The following is a 7849-nucleotide window of genomic DNA, read 5'->3' on the forward strand; positions in this document are numbered from 1 at the left end:
TCAGAGCCTCGCACCAAACAGAACGCGGCGGCGACCAACACAGCCCGAAACGCTTCTGGCCCGGTCCCGGGGATGGGTGGACGCCGCGCGCTCTCCGCGCCCGCCGAGCGCGCGGCCGAGCCCGCCCGGCCGCGCCGCGCCATGCGCGCTATTCGCGGCATCCGCGCGCCGCTCCTAAACAAATTGTCCCATCTCATTTGCGGCCGGCCGGTCGGGTTGTCGCCGGGCGCGCGCCGCCCGCCGCCGGCCGAACCGTAATGGAGCGCGCCCCGCCGCTCCATATAACCGGAGGAGGCACGTAAACAAGAGCGCGGCGCGCGGCCGGCGCCGAAGACGGAGAGAGAGTGGCGCTGTCGGCCGATGATTTATCGTGTACTACTGAATGCCGAAGCGCATAACGAGCCGGTCACCCGCGCGTAATTGTAGCGCAAACACGCCGGCCGCGCGGCCCTCTCGTTAGCCGCCGACAATGGCTGCACGGCCGCCCGGCCTGTGTAAACATTGGCGGCGCGCCACGCCGGCCCTCGGCCGCGCCGGGTACGCCGCTGCGACGCTCCCGCCGCGGCCGGCGCCCGCCACCGCGCGCTGATGCGACGGCGGTGCTGGGTCGGCTGCGGCGCGGCCTGGCTCAGCGCTCCCGTACGCTCCTGGCGGCCTTTCGTGCAGAAGCTGATGCCGAGTTTCGTCTGTGATCTGAACGGAGCTTCCACGCGTAAGCGTAAGATCGCGTAAGATCGCCACCTGCCAAGCCCCACAATGGAACCCACCATCAGGCGGTGCGAGCCGACGAGAACAAATTGCGTTTCGGAGCCAATACGGCTCCATCCTTAGTGGAAGCTGTTATTAATCTAAGGCCCATCCATAACGGCCGCGCGAGACAAGCCGGGGGTGTTTTCCTACTCGAGCATCACTTTGCGCTTGTTTCCAGTAGCGTCATGTATATTCATACGCGGCTGGGTTCTAATACGTACAAATGACGGCGCACGCCCGGCCTGTCCGTAACAGGAGCGTCTCGATGCGTCAAAATGGCTGTCCGGCAAATTGGAACGAGTCGTGGCTGCCGGCCAAGAGCATCAGTCACACTCGAGGAGGGCGCGCAGCCTCCTCCCCAGCATGGGGGGGGGGGCACAGCGTCCCGCGCGCGACCGGCGAGGAAGTCCCGTCCAGTCAGGCAGCGCACATGTTACGTGACGCGGTCTGACACGGCCAGTGTCCAGAGACAACGTTGCTAGAGGATGTGCGAACCCGCAGTTATGCCCTGAAGAACGGGACCGTGCGTGCCTCAACGTTTGCACTGGCTTAAATAAACACGGACCAGCGAACTGATTGCTTGCTGGGTTGTTTATTCGTACACGTAGTGTTGCAAATACACTCAAAGATAGCATGCCGACAAAGGGAGGACTTTAGGCCGAGTTTCTCCTATACCGTGGGCTAGGCTCGGTGCCCAATGTATGACGGTGACGTCGGCGGCGGCGCTGCGGCAGGTCAGCTGAGCGCCTTCTCGGGGGGCCAGGTGGCCGACCTCACGCCGGCGCCAGGTGAGTGACCCCATATGGGGGCCAGGTGAGCGACCTCACAGCTGGACCGGGGTCGGGGCGGGGAGGGGGGCAGGTGAGAGCTTCACAAGGACCGGCGGCAGTAGAGCAGGCCCTCCTCACAGCGAGCCAGGTGTCGATTCAGCTGGCCAGCCAGAGGAGTGCCTGCGTCCGTCTGTCCGTCCGCTCGTCCGTCCGTCCGTCCGTCCGTCCGTCCGTCCGTCCGTCTGTTCGTCCGTCTGTCGGCCGGTCTCGGGTCCGGCCCCGTCATAAATATCGGCGCCGTCCGGAGCCAGCCGGCGGCGGCGGTGGCGGCGGCGGCCGAGTGGACCGTCAGGGGCACCGCCCCGCGCCGCCCCGGTAAGTGCTCCACTATTTGAATTGGTAATCGCCGAGCGAGGTGTGAGGAGAGAGGAGGCGGCCGCCGGACCGACGGTGCGGCGGGGCTTTGAGGCCGGCGGGGGGCGCTGCGGGCGGGGCGGCGGCCGGCCAGCCGCCCGCATAGCCCGCCGCGCCGCGCCGCGCCCCGACAATGCCCCCCGCCAGAGCGCCGGCCGCCGCCGCGCCGCCAGCCGACCGCCCTTGCAGGGGCAGATGGCGCAGCAGCCCCGTGCTGGCGGCGCTGGACTGCGCTGACGGCCGCGGCTTTTATGTGGTGGGGCCGATGCATCTTCAGCATGCATGACGAGTGCTTGGAATAGAACAGTCTGGTGGGGTGGAGTTAAAAAATGGGTTTACCAAATTGGCGGATCTTGATGGCGGCTCAAAATAACGACGGGGATTTTATGCGGTTTGAGATTGTAATGTCCCACGTGGCTGTCCTTGATGTCCCATGTCGTTCACACCCTTGACCTAGAGGTTATCCGTGACTGTTGCCACCGTTATCCAACCCCATGAGACGTCCGAAGCTGTAGGCCCTGACGTCCCACACTGCTGGCCCTGACGTCCCATATTGTTGGCCCTGACGTCCCACACTGCCGGCCCTGACGTTCCATATTGGTCGCCCTGACGTTCCATATTGTTGGCTCTGGCGTCCCACTATGATGGTTCTGACGTACCATGGGCGGGCGTCCCTCATGCCATAATATCATGCGCTGGTACCCTATTGTTCCTGTTTATTTAGCGTGATGTTCCAAACTCTTGGCGGTGTTGTACAGCAGTATCCAACGCTGCTAGCCGCGCTGTCTCACTCTATTATATGTGATCTCTCGACCTGCGGGCTGCGGTGCCCCTCTCGTGACGCCCCACCATGTCTCGCATGACGCTCCACGGTGGTCCACACCGACTGGCTGTGCCGCCTCACCACATCACCCCCATCACTCCCCGCGCCACGCAGTCCTCTGCGCTGGACGCGCGCGCTCTCTCGCTGTTTTCCAGCCGCGGGCGCCGGCAGCCGAGCGATGGGTGCAGGGGGCGGGACGGCCGCCCTCGGTCCGACCATGATCGATGGTCGGTGGGGGCAGGTCAGGCTCGCGCCGCCCTGGGGCGCGCGCCGACGCAGGGCGGCCTCCTCCACTCGCGCCGGCCCGGCCGCACCCAGCGTGTAATTAGTCACATTTTCTCATTAACCCGGGATTCTTCAACTGCCAGGACTCCGGCTACAAACGACGCGTAATTACAGAGCAGCACGAGGCTAAAACTAATTCAGCCGAATGCGGATTAAATAAGCTGCAATAAAAGTCAAATGGGATGTAAACATAAACAATTTGGTTAGTGATTGTGTTATTTCCTCACACTCATCAGCACTTCCTTCAGATATTCATGAGACTAGAGCCTATGCAAGTCTTCCATTCCAAACCACCAGCATCCCTTTTACGCCCTGGACTTAGGCCTCGACTCAGTTTGGCGAGGTGTCAGGCTTAACCGGCTGTTTCCCGATGGAAGCCGAGGCGATCAATGTGGCTGCTCATGCTTGTTGGACAGCACTTCGAGGACGATGCTATCGCTGAAGCGCTGACAACAGAGTGCTTCATTGAATTCAGAAGGGACAATCAATGCTACAGACGTTACTCACAGCTAGAGAGAAAGACGCCGGATTTATTTCAGTTTAAAGAGACGAGCTTCTTTGAAGAACAAAAATGTGCGTATGAGGCCCGGTATGGCGCCTAAACCAGTAAGTCTTTAAAAAATGTTGGCAGTGAAAAATGCGTCCGACGTAATCTGATTATCAAGTCATCTACTGTCACCGAAGGCATTTGTCCTCACAGCAAGTGCCAACGGGTCATACCGCACCGCTGCCGAGCACGGCTGTCAAAGGCACAGGAGTGATCAGGTGCAGCAAGGTGGTGGACAGTTTGATGACTGAGATGCGTGCCTGCTCACTGACGCGTTCGTGCTCTAGCACAACTCCAAAATTAAAGCGTTTGAACAACAAATTGGGAACTGACGGGTGCAGATGCGAAAGCATCGCAGACGATGTATTATCGTACGACAGGCGCGGATTTTGGAGCATGCAAAAGTGTTCCCCGAACGTAAGAATCTACACATGTCAATGCAAAGACCAACTTCTCATGAGGATCTCATCTTGCATTTATCTTGAACCCAAGTGTTGAATAGGATTTTGCTCCGGTCAGCTCGCTGCCAATGCAGATGACGCGTATAGCCCGTGTTGAGGCTTGTCGATGGGTAATCCATCAGCCAGAAATCTGCCTTAGAACACTCTGAAATATACATAAGGTTGTCTGACTTGGAAATGGCCACAGCCTGGGCGTACTTCGCAGCAACTGACAGCCCTGGTGCATGCATTATGATCCTCAGAATGAAAAAAACGTTACAGATTGAGTCTACTCAAGTGGAAAATGACATCCACGGGTGAAGCATAGTAATAGGATTGAGGGGGGGGGGGGGAGGCTGAGCAAGGAAAAGTAACTTAAGCCTGTCCCTCAAATGAAGGGGGAACAGGCTTCTCCTCGGATTTAGCTGACTTTCTACTCAGAGTTTGGGGGGAGGCCACAGCCTCCTAACTCAGTGGGAAATATCACCACTAGCCGAAATTAATCAACTTGATTCGTCAATAGAATCGCATCTTTGTCATTTCATCGTATAGATGCAACAAGGAGACCCCGAGACATCGCAATGTTTTGGATTACACAGGACTTGTAGAAAAACCGATGGGAAATTACACCCACACAGTTGGTCTTATTATTAGAATTGTTTTGAAGACCCGCGTGGTACGACGTTTGTCAGAAAAAATACACTACCGTGCTTAATTTACAGATCGCATTTCTCGTTCCATCTTTGAACAACGCTAGTGTATTATCCACAATTAAAACGCTATCAAGTGTTTTATCCACAATTTGCGGAAGGAACGTGGAAGGGAATCTTCAAGTGAACGAGGAGGGGGGACCCGGACACCTTTTGACAGACGAGCCAAGCTCGCTGCGCCTTCAAAAGAGACCTGCTTGCGCTTCGCAAAGGCCGCATTCGACAGTTGGCGCCGGCCTCCGCCCCGTCGTCAGGGCGGAGGCCGGCGCTGACGCCCTGTCGTCAGAGTCGTTCGACGCTCGGGCGAACTGGAACGGCCCAGGACAGTCCTCTTTCGCCGAACTGGGCGGCCCAGGACAGTCCTCCCTCGCCGAAATGGCCGGCCCAGGACAGTCCCTCGCCGAACTGGCCGGCCCAGGACCGTCCCTCGCCAAACTGCCTCGCCGAACTGAACGGCCCAGGACAGTCCCTCGCCGAACTGGCCGGCCCAGGACAGTCCCTCGCCGGACTTAACGGCCCAGGACAGTCCCTCGCCGAACTGGCCGGCCAAGGACAGTCCCTCGCTGAAATGGCCGCCCCAGAACAGTCCCTCGCCGAACTGGCCGGCCCAGGACAGTCCCTCGCCGAACTGGCCGGCCTAAGACAGTCGGCGCGGGCCCGTGCCCTGCAGTGACCGGGACGGAGCGGCCGCCGAGCCCCGCTCGGTGCGGATCCTCATCCGCCACCGGTGACATCAAGCCTGCCGGCAGCGCTCGCTGCTAGCTGACGCACGCGGACAAAGCGCCGACAAAAAGGCTGCACTGCTAATGACTGCTCATAGCTGTCCGAGGCGCACGCCGCCCTTCTGATGGCCATTCACGGCACAAACGGAATGCAGCGGCCAGCCAATTAGCGCTGTCGTGCGCGGCACTCATGAGGGAGCGCCGTAGCCAGCCGTGCCATGGCTTCCGCGAGCAGAGGGTGCCTATGAAGGAGTGCCGTGGCCAGCCGTGCCATGGCTTCCGCGGGCAGAGGGTGCCTATGAAGGAGTGCCTTTCAAAGTTTGCTTATTTCGGACACACTTGTTTCGCTACAAGCGATTTACGGCGCCAACTGCGGTGCACACGGCATGTTTATGGCAGCTAGTCTATCAAGTTGAGCACGCCTTAACTTAGTAGGTGACCAGGAGCGCGGGAACTTGTCTGGCGTCGGCCGAGGGTCACAGCGGGTGCGATTCGTTTTTTATGCATCGTCATAAAGCTAGTGCGAATTCTTTCAAAACACTGAGGATTAGAGTCTCATTAGGTTCCCAATGTCACGATAGTTTCGGCATCTAAGTATGTGAATGGCAGCACAAGTGGGGGACCACGGGTCCGTCGGGACCATGGCCGTAATGTTGATGAAGTTAGAACATAAGCCGCATCGTGATGCATGTAAAGAATCCATTTAAAGAAGTGTGCTTCCTTCCTGCTCCCTTTTAAACGTTCTTACACCCTTGAGTAACAGAGTAATGATAACATTCTGTCCAGCCCAGGAAAATCTTCTAACCAGCAAACGGGTATCGGGAAGGTATCGGGAGGGTATCGGGCATAATGGCGTGAATTTCATGTTTTCTGAGCATACAAATTGGTTTCAGCTGTTGCTCCAAACAAACCACTGTAAGAATGCGTGATGCCTATGTGATAAGTTAGCAATCAGAACCCGGTAAAATGTGCCCACAAGGATCCAGCCTGCATGTCAAAAAACCACTTGCAAGCGTTACAAATTGCCCCATAGGTGGAGAGGGTTGTAACGCTTTGTGTGGTAACAACATTCCACAAGAATAATGCACGACATTAATGGTCGTTAGCCCTCAGACTGATCGTGTCATTTCAGCCTGTAGCAAAGGTGTAATTCAGAGAATCATCAGTGGGACATGACCGCCTAATCTCTCAAGTGTTTGTCGGAGCCGGGTAATGTGGTCGCCGAGAGTGGATATCACTGTCGCATCCCCCGCCTCACGTGCTGCGCAGAACACTTGGTGTACTCCCGGCCAAAAGCGCAGGATTACACGTTTTTTTTCAGGGGGTGCGTCGTTCTGTGGCCAATATTGGTGACTGTTTCCAGACGACAAGTCTAGGATTCCATTCGATTTTGCTCATAGCACCGTGGCTAACGATACAATGTACTTATTATTGGGGACCTATGTCAAGTCCCTTTCCTAATCGAACACAATTTAGTAGGTCGCATGGTCAATTCTTTGGATGACCACGGGAGGATGTTTGTGCTATTTTTTACAGGTTCATGATGCATAGAAGTCAGCAATGTATGTTCCCTAAGCGAATGTACATGAGATTACATCGGCAAGGGAAGGGGACAATTGTGACATCAGTGGCTTACTTGAGAGGCTGCCTTTAGCACAAGTACCCGTTGTGAAACACTTTGCATGCATGCAGTACCTATGCTTGGGAGTTGCATCATTTTGATTGTAGGCAGATTGGGTGATATGGTGTGATGATTTAGGTTGTGGCTTCCTAACGAACTGCAAACGGTACAGTGCAGCATCGTCACCTCGTGTCCCGTCGCCAACATTTATAATTGCTCAATCAGACCTTGTGACGCTGATTTCGCGTGTGCATGAAACGACGGCGCCGAACTATGCAAGCGCTGAATGCGCTGAACAGGTACAGCCGCATTTCGATATTCACAATGTACCTATAGTCGACTTCGCACGCAATACTTCACTCAAAAATCGTTGTAAAACGTGCAATGTGATTTCCCCTTATCCTCTCAAATTCAGTCGGCAGTTCAGCACGCTTAAAAATTGTCTTGAAAGCAGCGCAGTTTCTGTGCCACCAAATGGAACCACGATAGGATGTGCTCACATTTCGCGCGCGTTTCTAGTGAGAACAGTTTTGGCGCTCATGGACGGGCACCGGAGCTTCAGCCTGTTCCGCCCTTAGCTCTGCTGCGCTCAGTCTGGACTCACTCTTAGCGCCGGTCTTCCCCACCGCACTTCAAGAAATCCGAAACGGCCAGCACGCTCTTTTTACACGACAACTGCGCCTTTGTCACAGCGGAGGCCCTTAACGTCGCAGGCGGCCTTTGTGTCCGCGCTGCGGGGAGAAATCCAGCCCGGCGCGCGGACTCGG

This window comes from Pollicipes pollicipes, unplaced genomic scaffold (assembly GCF_011947565.3).
Source record: "Pollicipes pollicipes isolate AB1234 unplaced genomic scaffold, Ppol_2.1 Scaffold_7261;HRSCAF=8764_pilon_pilon_pilon, whole genome shotgun sequence".
Classification (NCBI taxonomy): domain Eukaryota; kingdom Metazoa; phylum Arthropoda; class Thecostraca; order Pollicipedomorpha; family Pollicipedidae; genus Pollicipes; species Pollicipes pollicipes.